This window comes from Eumetopias jubatus, unplaced genomic scaffold (assembly GCF_037043125.1).
Source record: "Eumetopias jubatus isolate StellerSeaLion01/CBP00866 unplaced genomic scaffold, mEumJub1_p1.0 scaffold_8, whole genome shotgun sequence".
NCBI lineage: Eukaryota > Metazoa > Chordata > Mammalia > Carnivora > Otariidae > Eumetopias > Eumetopias jubatus.
Window position 1 is genome coordinate 74,003,154 of NW_028274814.1, and position 25,595 is coordinate 74,028,748.

The 25,595-nt window shown below is 37.0% G+C and overlaps 1 protein-coding gene and 1 pseudogene across 3 annotated transcripts in view; one reads left to right on the plus strand and one right to left on the minus strand.

Annotated features, from left to right (window-relative positions):
- TMEM117 (transmembrane protein 117) overlaps window positions 1–25,595 on the plus strand; it is a 452,362-nt gene that overhangs the window by 392,709 nt on the left and 34,058 nt on the right. The gene's annotated exons all lie outside the window — the stretch shown is intronic.
- Window positions 8,812–10,666, minus strand: LOC114224122 (T-complex protein 1 subunit beta pseudogene; annotated as a pseudogene).

A 25,595-nucleotide genomic window follows, 5' to 3' on the forward strand; every position in this document is an offset into this window, starting at 1 on the left:
TATTTTCAACTGCAAACTACTCAATATTAATAATAACACTAGTGTGTTACGTGTCTTGATAGAGAATCATTCAAAGATCTGAGCTTAGTAGCAAATGTACCTTTAAGTATATATTTACTATATTTTTATAATAAAAAAAAAGTTATAGTTTATTTTGATGAAGAGAGGAAGAATATTTGTAGGGCTTAATGAGATAAATGGAAAGAACTTAAAACAGGGACTATCACAAAATGAGATTTTGTACCTGGAAAAATCTCTAGCTATATGACCTGGAGATAATGAACTATAACAGGGGCATAATGTGATTAGAATAAAATGAGTGATTTATATCAGAGAAGCCTTGTCATAGAGAAGACACAGAAGTTATCGCTCTTCAGCATGGTCTAGGCATTAGTTCTATCTGTGTTTGCATAGTGAGTACCTCTGAAACATTTTCTATTTGACCTCTAGGATTCTCAATTCAATGTGTATTTTGTGAGATTGAGCCAATGAGGCAAATATTTAAATGAATAGTGGAACATTTTTTTTAAATTATTGATTCCCAGAGATCTGGCATGTTTAGGCATGCTCAGTATTTCTGTTCAAATTCATGGGAGGTTTTATCTCACTGTGAAAATGGTTTTCTGATCCCTCATCTCTCAGAATAAATCTGATATGTTTTTGAGTGTCTTAGAAAATTATTCCCACATCTGAATAGACTGTAACTTGCTTATGAGGTCGGAAAGAGTAGATCATCACCACCAAACTTGAGGTGGGGAGGGCCAGTGTAAATATTTTTCTTTTGAAATATGTTTTCAAGCTATGCTCTATAAAAGGAACTTGCAAGTCTAATTGGTGTACAAGTACACTCCCATGATGCACAGTAAGCTCCAGGGAAATTTTAGTGTCAACCTGCCAGAAAGTTGTAACAATATATACATCCCCAACAGTGACTGAAAACACCTGCTGTGGTCGGGAGAATAATGCCTCCCCACAAAATATCCACATCTGAATCCCTGGAACCTTCAAATATGTGAAAGTTACATTGCAAAGGGAAACTAAGGTTGCTAGTCAGCTGACCCTAAAATATAGAAATTACCCTGGGTTATCCAGGAGGACCCAATGTAATTACAAGAGTCTTTAAGAGAGGAAAAGAGAGGCAGAAGCGGACAAGAGGTGGCAGCATGAGAAGGCTGCCTTTGGAGGGTAGACCAAGAGGGCCGTAAGTCAAGACGTGCAGGTTACATCTAGAATCACAAAAAAGGAAGAGAAACAAATTCTGTCTTTGAACCTCCAGAAGGAATGCTGGCTACCCTGCCAACACCTTGATTTTAGCTCAGTGAGACCCATTTTGAACATCTGACTTCTAGAACTAAGATAAGTTTGTATCATCTAAGGCTCTAAGTGGTGGTAATTTGTTACAGCAGTAATAGGAAACGGATACATCCAAGTTTCTTCACATCTTTGCTGACATGGATATTATTGCTCTCTTATGTCTTTTCTAGCCCAACAGTCAAAAATATGTTATTAGTTGGGGAGCCTGGGTGGCTCAGTCAGTTAAGTCTCTGCTTTTGGCTTGGTCATGATCTCAGGGTCCTTGGATCGAGCCCCGCCTCAGCCTCTGCACTCAACAGGGAGTCTGTCTGTTTGTCCCTCTGCCCCTCCCCCACCAATAAATAAAATCTTTAAAAATATATCCTATTGGTCTTTAATTTTTCATTATTAAGTTGAGCTTATTTCCTCCTTCTAGATCCTTGATGAATATTAAAATTTCTTTATGAACATCCAGCTTATGGAATGAACCTATTTCATTATTGAAGTTTAAATTTTTTTGTTTTTGTTTTTTTTCCTTATCCTTTTATTTGACCGTTAAGTATCATTTTTGCTTTTGGTGTCTAGCACATTAAGAATAGAACCTACTAAGTTTTTACCAGGATTATGATGACTTCTTATAGAAATAAAGCAGCTTTTCAATGTTGCTAGAAATAATTACATGCTTTCTTTTAGTATGTTTTCTACTTTAAACTATTAATGTAATAAACTATGAGAATAGGCTTCTTACCTTGACCCATTCATAGAGCACTAGAGTATATTGCACTTTGTGGTAGTTCATTATTATTTAATAAGCTGCTGAATTCAGTTTTGCATGTATATTTATGAAAGAGATGCACGTATCCTTTTCTTTCCTGCTAATTTCCATCATGGTTATGTTAGTCCTAGAAATGAATGGAAAGCCTCCGTCTTTGCTGTGTTTTGTAATCATTTCAATATATGGGAGCTATTTGTGGAACACTCTGCATGCTATGCTTTGTTACACATCCTCTTTCCCTACCCCATTTCATATTATGTCAGTAAATTCAAAGGTATTTAGAAAGAAAAGGAAAATAAATATATTACCTCAAACTGCTATTTTGAGGTTGCAACTCCCCTCATCTTTTAAAATCATAGAGGTTTTTTCCATCTGTAAACCATTCCTGTAACTGTAGAGGAAGGAAGAGAGACATAAGAAAGGCTCTTCTTGGAGAGTTGTTGGCAACATAGCTGCCTATAATTTCATTAGATTTCCTTTTCTATGATGTTTTATTTTTATTACTATTACCATCATTATCATGATTATGCCTTATATGAAACCCGTTTACACTATACCAAATTATAAGTATATTGTTAATTCATCTTTTATGATGTCAATTTGGACTGTGTACACACAAGTGTCCAGGATAAAAGAAGTAATAGCCCCATGTCACTTTATCATGATCAAAACATTTAAGCAGAATTGTGTTTAGGATATCACATTAAAAGTGTATTCGCTTTCTAAATTACAAAAGCATTACAAATTCTTCCAAAAACAAGTTGGAAAGCACAGAAGAAAGAAGAAAGAAAATTATTTACAGTGTGATCTTCCAGATAAATTCATCAGTACATGTGAACTTTATGCACATAATTGCATAGATATTTTTCCAAAACCAGAATCATCCTCTACATCATTTTTGTTTTGTAACCTGCTTTTTCACCTCACAATATATTATTAAAATTTTTCATGTCATGAAATACTTTCACAACGTTATTTTAGTGAATGTGTTATAATTTAATCTGTGATGTGATCATGATATAGCAGATTACCTACTGTGAAACAGTTGTTTCCATTTTATTGCTGTTTATGGTACTATAATGAACACGATACAATGATTATTTCCTTGAGATGAATTCCCAGAAGTTGAATTGATAACTTAAAAGGGTTGCACATTATAATGACTCCTCATATGCTTAGCCAAATTTCCCTCTAGAGGTTACTTTATATATCATTCCACAATAAGTATAGGAAAGTGACCATTTCCCTCACCAACGAAGAATTTTGGATTTGTCTTAATAGTTTCCAATTTGATTAGCAAAAAACTATTTCATTTTGATATATATTTCTTTAACTAGACATATCCATGATCACTAGCTCAACAACTTTTTCAAAATTTGCATTTCTTTTTGACTTTTACCAAGATAATTCAGAACAATACATTATACAAGCATCTCAGGGAGCCTGGGGTAACATAGTAGCATAGCAAACTATAAGCAAAAAAATCTCATCCTTCAGTGAGTCATAGGACTATCCACACTAACTGGTACACATAGAAACCATCAATATCCTTTCTCTCATCAGGTTTTTGTCACCAAATGAGCTCAAGTCAGATTAGGTTTTGCTGCTCTATGAATCCTAGAAAAGCTTTATTTTCAGAGCTTTCCTACTTCAAAATTGAAGACAAGGGATGGTGGACAGGTAGTGAGGTTGATAATTGTTTTTCTTAAGTCTGTTGGGTATTTATGAATTGGTTTTTCATATCCTTCACTCAGTTTTTTATAAGGATGCTTGATATTTTCCTCATTGGCTTGTAATAGTTCTTTGCATATTAAAGATATTACCTCTTTACCTGTTACAGATGTTATAAATATTTGTTCTGAGTTTTATTTGTTATTAAGATTGTTTATAACAGCTGTTGTCAAACTTGAGTCTTCCCAAGAATAACCTGGTGTGTATGTGTGTGTTTCTGTGTGTGGTATGGAGTGGATGTGCATGTGTGCATGCTTGGGTGTCCACATGCATGTTTCATGCAAAGTCCTGAACGCTGTCCATAGAATATTTGATATAAAAGGTCAAGGTAGTTATCATTGGTCATCATACTGATGGTAGCTAACACTTGTGAGCATAGCATAACATATAGATTTGTCTAATCACTATATTATACACATGATATTATATATTATATTGTATATTAAAACTAATATAACATTGTGCATCAACTGTACTTCAAAAAAATAAATACAGGTTCTAATATATATAGTGGTAATGGTTGCACCACTTTGGAGTAAATTAAAAACCATGAAGTTTACAATTTAAATGTATGAATTGTATGCTATGTGAATTATAGCTCAACAAAGCTGCTAACAGAAAACAAAAAGGTCTAAGTAGAATTATGAAATCTGAATCTTAGAAAGCCCAAATATGATTCTAACGCAGGTCATCAGAGATTCACATTTTGGCTTGTGGTAGTTTTTGCTTAACTTGTAGTTGTTTTCGATTTATCTGATAAAACCTATCTGTCTTGTCTTTTGTGATTTCTGTCCTTTATGTTAAGCTGGGAATACTGTGTTTCAGAAGAGGCATTGACAAACTAGAGAGCGTGTACAAACGCCAACTGGAATGTCAAGAGACCCAGAAAGAATGACAAAGGAATGGTGGAGGGAATGGGGATGTTTAGCATAAAGCCTAGACTTTGAGGAGGAATGTGCCAGCTATCATCCTCTGTCAAGTGGAAAGGCAGTGCAACTATTCTCTGTTGCACCAGAAAGTTGTACTAAGAACACTGTGTTGAAATTCAGAACATCAAATGCATCTTCCATGTGAATTTTCCTTTATAAAACATATCTGATCATGATATTTCTCAGTTTGGAATCCTTTGTGGCTTTTGTTGTCTTTAGGAGAACACTCTGTGTCCTGTGAGGTCCCTCACAATCCAAGCCTCATTTGGCAGCTTCCCCTCCCTCCACACTTCTCACCTGCTGTGCTACCCAAGTAAATGGCTTGATGTCTCTAAAAACGCAACAGGTCCATGCGTCTTTCCTCCTTCTCATATCTGAGTTTCATAAGTTATGTGATCTACTAATGTCCCCTATCCTCTAGGCTGAGCCATATGTTGAGCTCTAGTCAGGGCGGAGTCCTTGTGAGTCTGATTCTGTCATGATCCTCTCTCTCGAATGTCACCAATGGGACCTTATCCAGAAAATAAGTCACTGAAAAACCCAATGATGTATTTATATGCATTTACATATAGTAATAAGTAGTTAATATTTATTAGTCATAGGCTATGTCCTAGGGCGACAAAGATGAGTAAAATGTACATCTACTCTTCTAAGAGTCTCAACATCTCAGAAAAGAATTAATGAAAATTAAATGAGAAAGTTTAGTGAATATTTAAAAATTGGAGAGGGGAGCAGAACTACATAATTCACATTTCAGTAGTTATGGAAATTTGAGTGAATTTATAATGCATTCAGACTTAAAAGTATAAGAGGATAAATAAAAGGAAAAGATTTAAACTTGCTTGAGTTATATAGAGGAGTAGCAGCATTGTGTTCTGAACCAAATGCATAATTTTTGCCAAGATGACTAAGTGGAAGATGTTTATGCTTCTGTTGAAAATTTGATTGGTGTTATACAGCATGTTAACTGAAAGACATGCTCATTTTTACTTGCTTAGGAATCCTTAAAATGTTCAATAAAGTGCCTGCATATTTTTGCATAACAAAAGGGAACACGCGTTAAAGAATGTCTCAGGATAATGAACCTGTTACGTATTTTAGCATCTGGTATATTTATATTTCACTGCAGTCATTAATGGATACTTTTCCCTTCCACTGTCTAGAAAAAAGACATTGTTTTCCTTATGGTTACACACCAATTTGAAGTAGGAGTTGGAGTTTTTCTAGTAGCACATGACTCCAGTGTATTGCATTTGGAGTCATTCCTTTCAGATCCTAATGTGCCATGCCACTGGAGTTCTGGGTTGGTCAGAAGCCCACGGTTGCCAAGGTCAGAGGCCCCCAGTATTTTAATCCCATATCTCCACCAATCCCGGGGCGGGCTAGAGAGCTCTCATGGAATGCCCATTAAGGAAAATGCATTCCTCAACATCACACAAACAGCAAGTGAAACGGCCATACCTAGGCCCGAACTTGTGTGACAGATTACAAATGTGTTTTTCTCTGTGGAGCAGTGAGGCAGCTCAGTAATTTCTAAATAGTAGACTTGTCATCCAAATGCAGTTTGACGTTATCTCTAGATGATTAGAACCCTGCGCTTTTTCTCATGGTGATTAATAACCCTTTTATTCTTTCACTGTAGAACATCAAGAGAGTTGATACTAATTGTATTAGCTAAGGCTGATTTCCTTTGCAAGATCCAAAACAGTGCATAATCCACTAGGCTGAGATCCTTGAAGGCACGAGCCATCATATTTATCTTAGTATCACCACCGTTAGGCCGGCGTGTTGCAGTAGGAGTTTCCATAAATGTGCACTGAGTTGAATTAACTTCATTTGCTGTGGATGAATTTCAGCACTAATAACGTTCTCAGTTCTATTTAGGGTTTGAAGCTTGAAGAAGCAGTGCATTTCATTCTGCCAGTAAGTAAACAACTTCATGAGAGAAATATTAGCTCTTATAGTCCATTCATTCAGCTACTTTTGGAAAACTGTTGTCACTGACTAGACACAGCAACAAATTCTAGCTAGGCAGAGCAAATGTTATAATTTATAACTAAAAGATGTCTTTGGTTGGGATTTGGGCCAGTTTTCCTCAATGTTCACATTAAATATTTGCTACTATTTTAACACATTAGTTTCTAAAGAATTCTAGAATCTTGCTGTAGCAGAAAGGTCTTCTCATTTCCAGGGAAGTCAGAGACCATTAAAACTCCCAGTGTAATGAGGTAAAGGGAAGGTCAGAAATACTTGTAAAAGATAGAGTATACAAATAAAAATGTCAACTGCTTTATCAATGACATCTCGTCTCAGTGTCTCTTTTTCTTTTTAAATTTTATTTTATTATGTTATGTCAGTCACCATACATTACATCATTAGTTTTTGATGTTGAGTTCCATGATTCATTGTTTGCGTATAACACCCAGTGCTCCATGCAGTACGTGCCCTCCTTAATACCCATCACTGGGCTAACCCATCCCCCACCCCCCTCCCCTCTAGAACCCTCAGTTTGTTTCTCAGAGTCCATAGTCTCTTGTGGTTTGTCTCCCCCTCCGATTTCCCCCCTTCATTTTTCCTTTTCTACTATCCTTTTTTTTTAAACATATATTGTAGTATTTGTTTCAGAGATACAGGTCTGTGATTCATCAGTCTTAAACAATTCACAGCACTCACCACAGCACATACCCTCCCCAATGTCCATCACCAGCCACCCCATCCCTCCCACCCCCCACCACTCCAGCAACCCTCAGTTTGTTTCCTGAGATTAACAGTCTCTTATGGTTTGTCTCCCTCTCTGGTTTCATCTTGTTTCATTTTTTTCCTCCCTTACGCTATGATCCTCTGTCTTGTTTCTCAAATTCCTCATATCAGTGAGATCATATGATACTTGTCTTTCTCTGAATGACTTATTTTGCTTAGCATAATACCCTCTAGTTCCATTCATGCTGTGGGAAATAGCAAGATTTCGTTTTTTATGGCTGCATAATATTCCATTGCATATATATACCACTTCTTCTTTATCCATTCATCTGTTGATGGACATCTTGGCTCTTTCCATGGTTTGGCAATTGTGAACATTGCTGCTATAAATATTGGGGTGCACGTATCCCTTCGGATCCCTACATTTGTATCTTTGGGGTAAATAACCAGTAGTGCAATTGCTGGGTTGTATGGTAGCTCTGTTTTCAACTTTTTGAAGAACCTCCATACTGTTTTCCAGAGTGGCTGCACCAGCTTGCATTCCCACCAAATGTGTAGGAGGGTTCCCCTTTCTCCTCATTCTTGCTAACATCTGTCGTTTCCTGACTTGTTAGTTTTAGCCATTCTGACTGGTGTGAGGTGGTATCTCATTGAGGTTTTGACTTGGATTTCCCTGATGCCGAGCAATGTGGAGCACTTTTTCATGTGTCTGTTGGCTATTTGGATGTCTTCTTTGGAAAAATGTCTGTTCATATCTTCTGCCCATTTCTTGATTGGATTATTTGTTCTTTGGGTGTTGAGTTTGATAAGGTCTTTATAGATTTTGGATACTAGCCGTTTATCTGGTATGTCATTTGCAAATATCTTCTCCCATTCTGTGGGTTGTCTTTTGGTTTTGTTGACTGTTTCCTTTGCTGTGCAAAAGATTTTTATCTTGATGAAGTCCCAATAGTTCATTTTTGCCCTTGCTTCCCTTGCCTTTGGCAATGTTTCTTAGGAAGAAGTTGCTGCGGCTGAGGTCAAAGAGGTTGCTGCCTGTGTTCTCCTCAAGGATTTTGATGGATTCCTGTCTCACATTTAGCTCTTTCATCCATTTTGAGTCTATTTTTGTGTGTGGTGTAAGGAAATGGTCAAGTTTCATTCTTCTGCATGTGGCTGTCCAATTTTCCCAACACCATTTGTTGAAGAGACTGTCTTTTTTCCATTGGACATTCTTTCCTGCTTTGTCGAAGATTAGTTGACCATAGAGTTGAGGTCCATTTCTGGGCTCTCTCTTCTGTTCCATTGATCTATGTGTCTGTTTTTGTGCCAGTGCCATACTGTCTTTTTTTTTTTTATTGTTCAAATTTTTATTTTGATGCACAGTATGAGAAATGAACTTTTAAATCAACTAAATTTTATGGATAATGAAACAGCAAATAAATTAGACCCATGTTAAAATAGAAGGTCAGTTAAATGTCCAAACTTAAGGATATAAGAGCCACAGATAAACTTCTCGATTCCACAGTCTTCTTTAAAAGGTCGAAGTCTTTCAAACACAACTTTGCTATGAACTAACTGGTCCAGAACTCAACAGCACATGGGAATGTTTAACAGGGGTGGTGATCAGGGACACGTTTCCTTGGTGCTGCTTTGATAATGTTGTCCACACAAAGAGTCACCTCTGCTGCTTCAGCTGCACGCAAAAGAACTTGTTGCTTTACTTGGAAACTTTCTGTTATATCCAGTACTGCCTGCCATATCTCCAATGGTACCTTCCTTCATATCCAGTCCAGCAGTTGTATTGCCTTCACTATGGGCAGCTCGGAGCTGTGCCACCAGATCCGCACTGTCATAGCCTGCATTATCAGCTATGATAGTTGGCAACATTCTCAGGGCGTTAGCATAAGACTCCATTGCAACAGCTTCTTTGCCTGGTTTTCTACTGGCAAGCTGTGTCACAGCATGAGCCATCAGCATCTCAGAACAACCTCCTCCATAAACTGTTCTAGAATCATTCACAGTTTGGGCAAGAACACAAAGAGCATCATGCAAAGATCTTTCTGCTTCATCTAAAATTTGTTGAGTGGCACCACAAAGAACAATGGTACAAGCTTCACCAAGGGCCACCCCAGAAAAGTGGATGAGTTTATTTTCTCCATTCATGACTTTCTCAATTAGCTTGCAACTTCCGAGCTTCACTAGTTCTGGGTGGTCAAAGGTAGAGGCAATTTCACCACCTGTGACAAGAGCTAGGCATTCCACACCTGCAAAATCTGCATGTTCAATTGCCGTAACACCAGCAGCACCAAAGAGCTGTTCAGGATAATTATAAATTAACTGCCTGTTGATAAAGCAATTTATCCCATGCTTAAGAATATGTTCAACTTTCTCCTTCATTTTTTCCTTTTTGGCATGTTCTATTTCGGCAACCTTTGCTGTAGAATCAACTCTTACCCTGAAACCAAATATCTTTATTTTGTCTGTATCCATACCAGTATTTGCAATGAGAATTTTAGCATTTTAAATTCGCTTTGGTTGATTTACTCCAATTTTTTAATCCAACAGAAAGCCTTCGTCTAAATAGGAATCTGCCAGACTTCCTCCTAGCTTCTTGATGACGTGAATTGCCTCCAGATTACCAGAGCCTTTCAGTCTGAGAACAGCTTCTACAGCTAACTGAGTAAAATGGTCTTGTGATGAGTAAGAAGTTTTGAGGATAATGTTGTTCCCACAATGTTCATTAAATCTTGACGGAATTTAACTTCGTCAGAACCATGATCAACTGCAGAATTCAACAGAGCCTGTCTTGCCGCCTTTGTGGCTTCTCTCCAACCGCAATGATGGTCTGTGGGTGAATCTTTTTTGCAATCAAAGATTCTGCTTCCCTTAGTAATTCTGCTGCTAAGACAGTAACAGAAGTAGTGCCATCGCCAACTTCATCATCTTGAACCCTTGACATATCAACTAAAACTTTAGCTGCTGGATTGTCCACACCGATGTTTTTTAGAATAGTTGCACCATCATTGGTTACCATAAGAGAGGCATCTCGTCCACTGCTTAACAGAATTTTATCCATGCGCTTAGGTCCTAATGTGCTCTTTACCAAGTCTCCAATAGCGATGGCACCAATAAAAGAAGACAGCTGAGCAGTCTCTGCTCTCTCTTCATCAGCTCCAGCCTTGAAGATGTTAACAGGTGCGAGGGAAAGGGACGCCATGGTTCTGAGGAGTTCAGCACACACGCTAATCCCTCAGATCACGCCAGGTACCAGAGGGCGCCAGTGCCATACTGTCTTGATGATTACAGCTTTGTAATAGAGCTTGAAGTCCAGAATTGTGATGCCACCCGCTTTGCTTTGCTTTTTCAACACTCCTCTGGCTATTCAGGGTCTTTCCTGGTTCCATATAAATTTTAGGATTATTTGTTCCATTTCTTTGAAAAAAAGTGGATGGTATTTTGATAGGGATTGCACTACATGTGTAGATTGCTCTAGGTGGCATAGACATTTTCACAGTATTTGTGAAATATCTTCCAATCCATGAGCATGGAACATTTTTCCATTTCTTTGTGTCTTCCTCAATTTCTTTCATGAGTATTCTATAGTTTTCTGAGTACAGATTCTTTGCCTCTTTGGTTAGATTTATTCCTAGGTATCTTATGGTCTTGGGTGCAACTGTAAATGGGATTGACCCCTTAATTTCTTTCTTCTGTCTTGTTGTTGGTGTATAGGAATGCCACTGATTTCTGGGCATTGATTTTATATCCTGCCACTTAACTGAATTCCTGTATGAGTTCTAGCAGTTTTGGGGTGGAGTCTTTTGGGTTTTCCACATAAAGTATTGTATTATCTGCAAAGAGTGATGGTTTTACTTCTTCTTTGCCAATTTGGATGCCTTTTATTTCTTTTTGTTGTCTGATTGCTGAGGCTACGACTTCTAGGACTATGTTGAATAGCAGTGGTGATAGTGGACATCCCTGCCGCGTTCCTGACCTTAGGGGGAAAGCTCTCAGTTTTTCCCCATTGAGAATGATAATTTGCTGTGGGTTTTTCATAGATGGCTTTTATGATATTGAGGTATGTACCCTCTATCCCTACACTCTGAAGAGTTTTAATCAAGAAAGGGTGCTGTACTTTATCAAATGCTTTTTCTGCAGCTACTGAGAGGATCATATGGTTCTTGTTCTTTCTTTTATTAATGTATTGTATCACATTGATTGATTTGCGGATTCTGAACCCACCTTGTAACCCAGGGATAAATCCCACTTGGTCGTGGTGAATAAGCCTTTTAATGTACTGTTGGATCCTATTGGCTAGTATTTTGGTGAGAATTTTTGCATCCATGTTCATTAGGGATATTGGTCTGTAATTCTCCTTTTTAGTGGAGTCTTTGGTTTTGGGATCAAGGTAATGCTGACTTCATAAAATGAGTTTGGAAGTTTTCCTTCCATTTCTATTTTTTGGAACAGTTTCAGAAAAGTAGGTATTAATTCTTCTTGAAATGTTTGGTAGAATTCTCCTGGGAAGCCATCTGGCCCCGGGCTCTTGTTTGTTGGGAGATTTTTGATGACTGCTTCAATTTCCTTAGTGGTTATAGGTCTGTTCAGGTTTTCTATTTCTTCCTGGTTCAGTTTTGGTAGTTGATACTTCTCTAGGAATGCATCCATTTCTTCCAGATTATCTAATTTGCTGGCATAGAGTTGCTCATAATATGTTCTTATAATTGTTTGTATTTCTTTGGTGTTGGTTGTGATCTCTCCTCTTTCATTCATGATTTTATTTATTTGGGTCATTTCTCTTTTCTTTTTGAGAAGTCTGGCCAGGGGTTTATCAATCTTATTAATGTTTCAAAGAACCAGCTCCTGGTTTCGTTGATCTGTTCTACTGTACTTTTGGTTTCTATTTCATTGATTTCTGCTCTGATCTTTAGTATGTCTCTTCTCCTGCAGGGTTTTGGCTTTATTTCCTGTTCTTTCTCCAGCTCCTTTAGGTGTAGGGTTAGGTTGGGTATTCGAAACTTTTCTTGTTTCTTGAGAAAGGTTTGTATTGCTATATATTTTCCTCTTAGGACTGCCTTTGCTGCATCCCAAAGATTTTGAACAGTTATGTTTTCATTTTCATTGGTTTCCATGAATTTTTAAAATTTTTCTTTAATTTCCCAGTTGACCTATTCATTCTTTAGTAGGATGCTGTTTATCCTCCATGTATTTGAGTTCTTTCTGACTTTCCTCTTGTGATTGAGTTCTAGTTTCAAAGCATTGTGGTCCAAAAATATGCGGGGAATGATCCCAGTCTTTTGGTACCAGTTGAGACCTGATTTGTGACCCAGGATGTGATCTATTCTGGAGAATGTTCTGTGGGCACTAGAGAAGAATGTGTATTCTGTTGCTTTGGGATGGAATGTTCTGAATATATCTGTGAAGTCCATTTGGCCCAGTGTGTCATTTAAAGCCTTTATTTCCTTGTTGATCTTTTGCTTAGATGATCTGTCCATTTCCATGTGGGGAGTGTTAAAGTCCCTACTATTATTGCATTGTTGTCGATGTGTTTCTTTGATTTTGTTATTAATTGGCTTATATAATTGGCTGCTCCCATGTTAGGGGCATAGATATTTACAATTGTTAGATCTTCTTGTTGGATAGACCCATTAAATAGTATATAGTGTCCTTCCTTATCTCTTATTACAGTCTTTGATTTAAAATCTAATTTGTCCGATATAAGGATTGCCACCCCAGCTTTCTTTTGGTTCCCATTAGCATGGTAAATGGTTTTCCACCCCCTCACTTTCAATCTGGAGGTGTCTTTGGGTCTAAAATGAGTCTCTTGCAGACAGCATATCAATGGGTCTTGTTTTTTTATCCAATCTGATAGCCTGTGTCTTTTGATTGGGGCATTTAGCCCATTTACATTCAGGGTAGCTATTGAAAGTTATGAATTTAGTGCCATTTTATTGCCTGTAAGGTGACTGTTACCGTATATTGTCTCTATTCCTTTCTGGTCTATGTTACTTTTAGGCTCTCTCTTTGCTTAGAGGACCCCTTTCAATATTTCTTGTAGGGCTGGTTTCCTGTTTGCAAATTCTTTTAGTGTTTTGTTTGTCCTGGAGGCTTTTTATCTCTCCTTCTATTTTCAATGACAGCCTAGCTGGATATAGTATTCTTGGCTGCATATTTTTCTCGTTTAGTGCTCTGAATATATCATGCCAGTCCTTTCTGGCCTGGGTCTCTGTGGATAGGTCTGCTGCCGGTCTAATGTTTCTACCATTGTAGGTTACATATGTCTTCTCCCGAGCTGCTTTCAGGATTTTCTCTTTGTCTCTGAGACTTGTGAGTTTTAGTATTAGATGTTGGGGTGTTGACCTATTTTTATTGATTTTGAAGGGGGTTCTCTGTGCCTCCTGGATTTTGATGCCCATTTCCTTCCCCAAATTAGGGAAGTTCTCCACTATAATTGGCTCTAATATACCTTCCCCCTTCTCTCTTTCTTCTTCTTCTGGGATTTTGTCTTATGGTATCACTTATCTCTCGATTCTGCCCTCATGATCCAGTAGTTGTTTATCTCTCTTTTTCTCAGCTTCTTTATTCTCCATAATTTGGTCTTCTATATCACTAATTCTCTACTTTGCCTCATTTATCCTAGCAGTTAGAGCCTCCATTTTTTATTGAACCTCATTAATAGCCTTCTTGATTTCAAAAGAACTAGATTTTAGTTCTTTTATTTCTCCAGAAAGGGATTCTCTAGTATTTTCCATGCTTTTTTCAAGCCCAGCTCATATCTTTATAATCATCTTTCTGAACTCTAGTTCCGAAATCTTACTAACGTCCATATTGATTAGGTCCCTGGCAGCTGGTACTGCCTCTTGTTCTTTTTTTTTTGATGTGAGTTTTTCCATCTTGTCATTTTGTCCAGAGGAGAATAGATGAATGAGAGAACAAAATGCTAAAAGGGTAACAACAACCCCAGAAAAATATACACTAAACAAATCAGAAGAGTTCCAAAACCTGGGGGGAAAGAAAGGGAAAGAGAAAAAATAAAGAATATGATCAGGCTGGTAAATAGATCAGAGCCACACACTAGATTTTGGGCATATTTTGGTCTGTTAGAAGAAACTGCTTCCCAAAATTTTAAAGAAAGAAAAACTTATATATGTACAAAAATAAGGGTAAATACGATGAAGGGACAGAATATGTCTGCTAAGATGAAAATTATAAAAGATTTTATAAAAGGAATTGATAAGTTGGTTGAAAAAAGAAAGAAGAAAAATTAAAAAACAAAAAAGGGGAGAGAATGTGATCAGGCAGGAGACTAGAACAAAGCCATACACTAGAGATTTAGGATATATTTTGGACTGTTAGAAGAAACTATCTCAAAATTTTAGAGAGAGAAAAACTCATATATATATACATATATATATACATATATATATGTATATATATACAAAAAATAAGGTTAACTACAATGAAGGGATAGAATATGACTCTAAAAATGAAAAATAAAGAAGACTTTAAAAAAGGGATTGATAAGATGTTGGTTAAAAAAGGGAAAGAGAAAAAAAAACAGAAAAATAAAAAAATAAAATTTAAAAAATTAACTTTGAAAGACTAAAGAATCATGGGGACAAAAATCCATGCATTCTATGTGCAGTATTCCCCTAGTGCTGGAATTTTGCAGTTCTCATTGATTGGTAAACTTGGTCTTGGCTGGCTGTTTTTGCTGACCTTCTGGGGGAGGGGGCCTGTTGTAGAGATTCTCAAATGTCTTTGCCCGAGACAGAATTGCACCGCCCTTGCCAGGGGACAGGCTAGGTAATCTGCTCGGGTTTGCTCTCGGTAGTTTTTGTTCCCTGAAAGCTTTCCGTACAGCTTTGGAGGATGAGAATGAAAATGGCGGCTTCCCAATCTCTGGTCCCAGAGGAGCTGAGAACTGAGGGCCCCACTCCTCAGTGAGCCCCCAGAGAAAAGCAGTCAATCACTCCTGTCTCCCTGGTCTCCAGCAGCACTCCGTGCTCACCTGGCCTGAGACCAAGCATTTCTATCTCTGGCACAGGGCCGCTGGGGGAGATGGGGTGGGGGGATGGGGTAACTGTTTGATGGACCTTAAGGAGGTCACATGATGTAATAAGCACTGGGTATTATATAAGACTGATGAATCACTGACCTCTACCTCTGAAACTTATAATACACTGTGTTAATTAATTGAATTTTAAAAAATGATAAAATTTGTAGCTACCTATTATTGCTACATGTACACTCATTCCCTCCTCCCCCCCCACCCCCTGGAAACCACCATTTTCCATCTGTCTCTGTGAATTTGACCACTGTATCTACCTCATGTAATTGGAATCATGTGGTATGATCTTTTTTGTGGCTGGCTTATTCCACCTAGCATAATCTCTTCACATTTCATCCATGTTGTAGCAGGAAATTCCTTCCTTTTTAAGACTGAACAATATACAAACTGTGTGGATATACCCATTTTGTTCATCTACTCACCTGTCAGTGGCCACTTGGGTTGCTTGCACCTTTCCGCTATTGTAAATAACACCGCTAGGAACATGGAGCTCCAAGTACATGTCTGAGTCTGTGCTTTCAAGTCTTTTGTGTATATACTCAAAAGTAGAATTGCCAGATCATATGGTAATTGTACTTTTAACTTTTTGAGAAACTATCATACTATTTTTCTTAGTGACTACACCATTTTACAATCCCAATAGTGCACAAGAGTTGCAATTTCCCACCTTCTCCCAACACTTGTTATTTTCTGAGTTTTTTAGATCATACCCATCCTAATGGATGTGAAGTGGTACCTCATTACTGTTTTGCTTTGATTGTCCTAATGATGAGCCATACTTTTTTTTTAATTATGAACTTTTTATATTAGTTAAAAGAAGGCCTTTATTTCTGACTAAGTTATTTGGAGCTCTGCTTCCTAAGAACCCCAGGAGCCCTATAACCTCCTAAATTCCCATGCTGTAAGGTAGCTTTTCCAATAGAAATACAATGTGAACCACATAGATAATTTTAAGTTTTCTCATAGCCACATTTAAAAGAAAAAGAAATATGTAAAATTAGTTTTAATATTTTATTTAATACAGTATATCCAAAATACTATCATTTTAACCTGTAATCAATACAAAAGTTTTTAAGGAGGTATTTACATTCTTTTTTCATACTAAATTGTTACTGTGCATTTTCTGCTTATAGCACATCTCAATTCTGACTATCTACATTTCAAGGGCTCAGTAGTTAATACTGTGTTAGATGGGTCTAAGATCTTGATTGTAATTAAACACTGAATAATGCTATGAGAAATCTTAAGGCAATAACAGCCAATTATCATTACATGATTTACAGAAATCCTGTATACCTGGCAGCTTGTGAGTGGATGAGGACATTTTGCTGCCCTGCCACCATCCACCCATTGGCTACACACACTCATAAATGGAAGGACACCTCCTTCTGGATAGCAACATCAAGAGGGTCCCACCATTTTGTTATATTTTACTATAAGGTGACAGTATTATTTTATACTATGTTATATTTTTTTTAAAACTTACAGTATTTCAGCTAACCTAGAAATGATGAAACATTGTTTGGCTAGTGTGGGAACCTCACCACAAATGCTTTGATTGCCCAGCAGTCAATGTATGAACAAAGTTTGGAATCACACCATTCATGAATTGGTTGGTTTCTGTATGGGTGACCACTTGAATATTTGACAATGGCCTTTAAATCAGCTCTATTAGTTCTCCTATCTCCTATTATATCTCCTATTATATTTCCTATCTCCTGATAGGAGTATCAGGATGCTTTTAAAAATTTTTTCTTCTCTCTCTCTCTTTTTTTTCCAGCAGCTGGGGAGTCACATAAGTAGTACCATGCTAACTCTTTGATCATCTAAGTGATTTTTTAATCTCCTCACAAGCCAAGGCACCATAATGTAAATAAAGCCTGATTGGTGCCAAATCAGAAATTGTCACATGAGATACTAGATCCTCTGAGATCCTTGTTTGCTTTAATAACAGTGATGTTTCATAAGCCAAGAGTCATCTTTGGGGCCAGCCTATCATTAATAACCATAAGTTCAAGCCCATTTCAGTGCTCCTCAGAGTTTCCTATTTGTTCATCTCTGTACAGCCTGCATGCCAAGTAGTTAAAGAACTTTCAAAAAATTAAGAGGGAATCCCTTGTCAGGTTAAGCTTAAATGTTGACAGCTTGAATCACAAGGTAATTGTTCATGAATTAGTGATGCTGTGAGCTTCATTGAAACAATGGACAGTACTGATCTTTCTAAGCTTCCTATAGAATTTAACCATTTTTAATTGCTCAGAGTGTCAGATACCCCTGCTTGCACTGGATTTCCCCTTTGAACTAGGAAGTAGCTACCAGGGAACTAAATCCTTGCCTGTCGCCACTCTAGTCCCTCAGGGCACTGAGCTTCCCGGCAATGCTCAGTGACACTTGCTAACCCACTGACTAATGGGAAAAGCTGTATTCTTATCACCATGAGCCCATGGATTCTACCTATGATGCCAAAAATAAATTTAGCTAATTAAAATAATAAATATTTATTCAATAATTATGTGAGTGTGTGTCAAATACCAACTCTGAGCTAGAGGCATCACACTTATTAATCAATTTATCACAAAAATCAGGCGCATTTAGATCAAACGGCCATTTTTCCATTTTATGTGTGTAAACAGAGGCCCAGAGAAGACACATCTCGACAGTGTCACTTAACAGCTCTGGCACACTGGACACGTTATGTAACAGAGCTCCAGTTGTCCCTATTTATAGGATGGGAGCAATAACACTGCCACTAAGTGTTGCTGTAGGAAATGAATTACATAGTGTTTTATTTTAATCTTACTTTATTCTTTTCACTTTGCAGGAATGGAATGAGTTTGTGCAAAGCATTTCACTTTTGGTTAGAAGGTGAAAAAATATCTCCTCACTTAGACTCATGAAACCAGTCTTCACTGAGTTAGATCAGATTGCTCTGTATCAGACAAAGAACTGGGCCAAGTGGAAAAAAACAAAACAAAACAAAACAAAAAAAACCCTGAATAGGCTTATTTAAGGTTACCTTTCAGTATTTTACAAAATGACCACTGATAAAAGTGTTCTATAGATCCCTGTTGTAATCTAAATTAAAAGTTATAACATAATTAATGTAGAAGTTTTCAAGCACTCACATAATCCTGTGACATTTTTTAGGCAGAACCAGATTCCAGCTAGGGGCTTATAAAAACAAAATTAAATGAACTGCACACACATACAAATATTGAATCATATCTGCTCTAAAAGTACTACTATCAGTTTAGAAGATTTTATTTCTAGTCAACCGTGTGTGTGTGTGTGTGTGTGTGTGTGTGTGTGTGTGTGTGTACCCAGTTTTAACTTGCACCAGAAGATTTAAAATACCTAAAATATCTATCACTTTGAAATATTTTTAGCTTTAAAATAATTTTATATAAAAGCTATACCTATTCAGTTGCAACTGATACCGAGAGATTTAAAATTTCTTTTATTTATTTATTTATTTGAGAGAGAGCGAGCGCACACCAGCAGAGAGAGGGAGAAGCAGACTCCCCGCTGAGCAGGGAGCCCGATGTGGGGCTCAGTCCCAGGACACTGGGATCATGACCTGAGCCGAAGGCAGACGCTTAACCAACTGAGCCACCCAGGCGCCCCGAGATTTAAAATTTCTTTGTCCGTCGACAGTTTCTTACCACATTATGTATTTTTATTACAGTTGATAAGAGTGAAAGACTACTTAGGGAGTGTTTCTTAATATTCAAAACTGATAAACCACAACTGTGTTGTCCAAACTGCCGAGACAATTGGTACATCTCTCACTTCTCTGACACTGTGTTGTTCTTCCCAGAAATGTCTTGAATTAGCCACTTCATGTTTCTTGCTTCAGACTGTATGGTATAAATTTCATTGTTTCCATTAAGTACTTCTTAAGTACCAACAATATGCCAGACCCTAGGCATGCAATATGGTGGATAAAAATGACATTACCCTTTTGGAACCTAGAATCTGGTGGCAGAAGTAGATATTAATCAATGAATCATAGAAAGAAATACACAAGTACAAGATGTGGTGATTTGTCTTATGGAGAAGTACAGGGACATATGAGAACATTGAAAGGGGGACCTGGCATAGTCTAAGGAGCTTGGTTAGAGATCCCATCTCTGACCAATCAACCAGAGAGGGATGGAGGGAAAGAAATTGGGCTTTGAATAGATATAAGTTTTAGTTTCAAACCTACCTTCTATGTCCTGAGGTATGTTGTTGAAGTTCTCTGAAACCTAAGTTTCCTCACTTATAGAAGAACTTTATTGTATTTACTTCAATAGAGTTCTGAAAGACTATAAAATAGATTTGTTACTGGCTGGCACATAGTGTGCATTTAGTAAATAATAGTGTCCTTTCTCTTCATTGCTCCTTTGATGACAAACTTTGACTTAATGCTAATAACATTGTATTTTTCTTCTTAACTATTATTCCAAATCCTATCCAGGTCAAAGAAAAGTAATTATAATATAGAATTGTATCTGCTGTACAAATACTGATACTCAATTTAGGGCATTTTATTTCTAGTCAAGTGTTTGACCAGTAATGTAATTAAGTGAATGGATTCATTGACTTTAGGAAAATAGCATGCATTGTGCTTATTTTTAGCTTGGCTGAGTAAGGCCATGTGACTTAAAGGAAAACCTCCAGAACTAAGAGTTGAGAGAACATGATGTAACTGAGGTGCTTGAAAAGTTGTGGTGCAGCTCTGGGCCTCACAGGAATCCTAAATCCCTTTTAGTTCAGTCATTTGGGGAAGCTGGAAAATGATGTTAGTGCCGATTACACATGGTTGACTCTTATTCTTTCTGGTATTCATAGCTTAAGGGCCATCTCCTTTGAGAAACCTGCCCTAACTCCCTAAAAGTGACGTTATGTGTCAGTCCCCTGCGCTCCATTAAAAAACAACCCTGCAACTCTACGGAATGTCTGTGCATAGGACTGATTATTCACCGTACTTTGGTCTCCATGAGGAGTGGCACAGTGCCCATCTCACACCTCAGCCCTTGGCACAGTGCCTGGCACTTAAAAATGCTATTTAGGGAATATTTGGTTCATCATCTAAGACAGAAAAAGACCAGTTACGTGCTCACCACTGTTCTGAAAAAGCATATAGACTGGACTTCCACCTGAAGGACATTATAATTAAGGAAGGAGAGCAATACTAAAACACAAACAAAAAACCCAAACCATATCAGAAGGGCATCATAAAATGACATATTCTCTATATGCTCTTCAGGGCACCAGAGCTGGTCATGGGAGATTTTGAGGTTTTGAATACTGGAAGAGAATTCACTAAGTAAGAAGGGAACAGACACGATGACACATGGGGAACATCATGAGTTAAATATGGAACAGTGTATGGATCAGGACTTGGAAAGAGCCACGGAGTCCATGTGGTTAGCCATGGGAACTCGCACTGGGTAGGCAGCCTGAAGTCAGACTATGCAGGTCCTTGAAAAGCAAGAGGAGGGTAGACTTGATGGGGTTGAAAATGTGAAGAAATTGATGGTGTTGAACATGAAACCCACATGCTCAGAATACAGTTCCTAGAAATTTAGGAGAGATTGTAACAAATGAACAGAGTCTGAAAGAAATAAGGCTCTGAACAAAATCATTTTATATTTAATGTTTTAAATTTCTAACCCACGCCCATTTCTTCTATCTCGTTGATCACCAGGATCAGTTCAACCAGGTAGGTTAGTATTCACAGAGGAAGAAGAAGATGCTCCAAGAACTTAAATGGTGTGTTCAGTGTCATCTAGTTCATTAATGGCAGAGCCAGAATTAAGGGGATCAATTCCTGAATTTCAAATCTCTATCATTAAAGTTAAAACTAAAATTTATCAAGTGGCAGCAATAGTTCAGGTTTTTTTGGTATATTGTTTAAAAACAACATACCATAATCTTGTTGGGAAGGTATAGATTTTTGTTGGTGAGGGTGTTTTGCTTTTGGGTTAAAAATATATGCGTGTTTGTAAACCTACACAATAGCATTAATGAAGGGCATTAGTCAGATTTTTCTGGATAAATCGAAGTTCATAATACCCATGTGTCATAATACTCAAACAGTAACATGTGTTCATAGCTTTTGTGTCAAAAACCAGAAACAACACTTGCCATTCAAACTGTATAAACTATATACTATAAAGGGAAAATATTCGAAGAGATAGAACAAGAAATTGGGATTTACTACACAAGCTGGTTTTTCTATAGAAGAGAAATGATATGTATTCTATAAATAGAGCAAACAGAATATGGCAGTCAACATGTTTCACTTAATTTTTAAGTGCTGTTGGTTGATTCATACTCTTTGGCCACAGAATAATATATGTGATCGTTCATTGCCGAATGCTTTAGGAGGACGCTGTGTAGCATTGTGCTCAAGAGGATAGATTCTAGAGTCAGATTTGCTGGGGTAAAACCTTGGTCCCTCCATTAGCTAATTTGTTATCTTATGCATGTTTCTTAACCTCTGTAAGTCTTATTGTCTTTGTCTGTAAAATGTGGATAATAATAACTAAGTGAATTTTATCTATGATTCTTTTAAAGTAGGGAAGGTTAAAGAAGTATATTGATGGCAAAGAATAAAAAGTTTGCATGCTAGCAAAACCACAATTATGCATATATCTTATGCACAAATACAGACAAACATTTATTTCCTCTTTGCCATGAACTACTAATTTGTATTCTAGAACATGTCTAATCCATTAAGGTTTCTAACTCTTCACTATAGAAATGCCACCATTAGGTTTACAGGAAAATGGAACACAAGCTTTTATGACATTTTACTGATTTTTTAGTGGCCTATGGTGATTAATGAAGCTTTATTGGAAACCAGAAACAAATAATTCCTGGATTCCTGGTTTTATATTTAAAAGCAATTCATTAGGCATTGGGAAAATGCCTGAAAGTTGCATTTTAAAAGCTTTCATTTTTAAACCAAAGATTATTTGTCCCAAATAAGCCTTATAACTAAAACGTGTTATCAGAGTAAGTACTTCCTAAATGTTTAAAATTTGAGTTTTATTCTTTGCCCTTCCTCTCCTCTCATGCTATAGTGTGCATCTGTTACAAAATTATTGTTCCAAATAATGTGAGTAAACCACCAATAGGACACATTGTTGGCTAGGGCAGTTATTGCAAAAAAAAAAAAAATGAAGTTAGACATGGAAGAAGTGAAACTGACCTTTTAAAATATTATTCAAACCTCAGTGCCTTCAGTAACTTCTATTCCATTCTGCTATGCATAATATTTCTTTGCAGTTGGGGAAACTTACAGAAAAAACCTGGTGGCATCTAGTGGGGCAAGAATGTGGCAGAGCTGCTGTAAGGGTATAAAGAGAGCCAAGGAGATGAAGGGGTGACTCCAGTGAGTCACATCCTACATGTGTCGACTTCAGAGATATCCTCTAGTGTCGACTGAAAACCTTTCTAAATAGAGGACCAATCATACAGATGTCTGAGAAGAAAAATAAGAATCTATCTTCTGACTGAGCTGAGGACAGCTAGCCTTGCAAGAGATCCTTCGGAGTCAGTGTTAGAGCTCACAATACATTCTGACCTGCACGCTTCAGCTTCAAACACATCTCCTAGTCAGTGAATACATTTAATGCATTAATTCTATTTCCCTTTGGTCCTAAAAATGATTGTTAAATTAATTGTTAGTCTATCTTATAATTGTGTTTTAGACTTGACAAAATATGGCACTTTTCTTACCAAGAGGGATTGACTCCATGGCAACTCTCTCAATTGATTATATATAGATATCATATTATATATTATATGTGTATATTATATTCAATATTATATATTCAATATTATCAGTATTTTAATTTTCCTTAAATTAACCATTATATGAATATATATGTATATACATACCCAAATTAACGTGACTTTTTTTGAACCTGACAATTCTACATTTAAATGCATATGCAAAATTAGTCATGAATATCTGAGCCAGATGTTAATATATATAGAGAGAGTATACTCTATCCATACTATATACTATAGTATATATACACTATACTGTATACCATACACTATACACACACACACACACACACACACATCAAAAAGGGACTTTTCTTTCATTGTGTAATCTTTTTTTAGTATATGTGATGCCAAAGCGAGCACTCATTGTGTAATCTTGCAATTAAATCATTACTACCTATTTCATGATCTTTTATTCTATGGCAAATAGTCTTCTAAATTAAAAGTTTGAAATTTTTTCCCACAGGTAACAGATTCTGGAAGGATTTCAAAAGCCATGCATTTTAAACCTCTACTTAAGCTACAAAGATGTAGAGATAAATTTCAGCTCCAGAAAATTCACAGCCTGTGATAGAACCATAAAAAATCTCAGGTGTGCTCCCAAGAATACTCTTGGGTTACTTAAGGACACTTAAGTTTTAAGTATTTACAAAAGAAAAAAGTATTAGTTTCTGTGAATTATTTCTACCTTTCAACATAACTTCATAGTTTTGATGGTATTTATGTGTTCTGTTATGTAGGAAATTCTTTCACATCATAAATCCCAAATCTTCCATATATGAGTGCAACAGAGCTGTGGAGACATAATCATCAAGATAATTAGCTAATTTTCTTATATCTAGCTCTGTTCCCAAAAGAATTTAAGGTGATAGTAATCTTCAAGTAAGATATTTACTTCCCTCTTAGGGAACTTGCATTTTGCTTAATAATAAAGGTGATTTTCTTTCCTTTTTTTTTGTATTTTTAAAAATTTTAATTCCACTGTAGTTAACATACAGTGTTATATACATTTCAGGTGTACAATATAGTGACTCAACAGTTCCATATATGACTAAGTGCTCATCAAGATAAGCATAATTTTAATTTCACCCATTTGCCACCTACTTTCCCTCTGGTAACCATCTGTTTGTTCTCTGTAGTTAAGATTCTGTTTTTCTGTTTCTGTCTCTCTCTCTTTTTTCTTTTTTTTTCATTGATTTGATTTCTTAAATTCCACGTATGAGTGAAATCATATGGTATTCGTCTTTCTCTGACTATTTTGTTTAGTATTATATTCTCTAGACTGACGCATGTTGTTGCAAATGGAAAGATTTCATTCTTTTTTATGGCCAGATAATATTTCATTATATGTGTATACACACACACACACACACACACCACCTCTTCTTTATTCATCTATTGATGGACATTTGGTCTGCTTCTATAGTTTGGCTATTGTAAATAATGCTGCAATAAACATAGGGGTGCATATATCCCTTCAAATTAGTGTTTTCATATTCTTTGGGTAAATACCCAGTAGTATGATTTCTGGATTATAAGGTAGTTAACTTTTTAATTTTTTTTTAAAGATTATATTTTATTTGACAGAGAGAGCACAAGCAGAGGGAGAAGAGGGAGACGCAGGCTCCCTGCTTAGCAAGGAGCCCAATGTGGGACTCGATCCCAGGACCCTGGGATCATGACCCAGGCCGAAGGCAGCCACTTAACCGACTGAGCCACCCAGATGTCCCAACTTTTTAATTTTTTGAGGAACCTCTATACTGTTTTCCAGAGTGGCTGCACCAGCTTGTAATCCCACCAACAGGGAACGAGGGTTCCCCTTTCTTCACATCCTCACCAACACTTGTTTTTCTTAATTTTTTTTTGTTTTTTTTTAAAGATTTTATTTATTTATTTGAGAGAGCGAGAATGAGAGAGAGAGAGCACATGAGAGGGGGGAGGGTCAGAGGGAGAAGCAGACTCCCTGCTGAGCAGGGAGCCCGATGTGGGACTCTATCCGAGGACTCCAGGATCATGACCTGAGCCGAAGGCAGTAGCTTAACCAACTGAGCCACCCAGGCACCCTGTTTTTCTTAAGTTTTTGATTTTAGCCATTCTGACAGGTGTGAGGTGCTATCTCATTGTGGTTTTGATTTGCATTTCCCTGATGCCGAGTGATGTTGAGCATCTTTTCATGTCTGTTGGCCACCTGGATGTCTTCTTTGAAGAAATGTCTGTTCATGTCTTCTGCCCATTTCTTGATTGGATGATTTGTTCTTTGGGTGTTGAGTTTAATAAGATTTTGGATGCTAGCCCTTTATCAGATATGTCATTTGCAAATATCTTCTCCCAT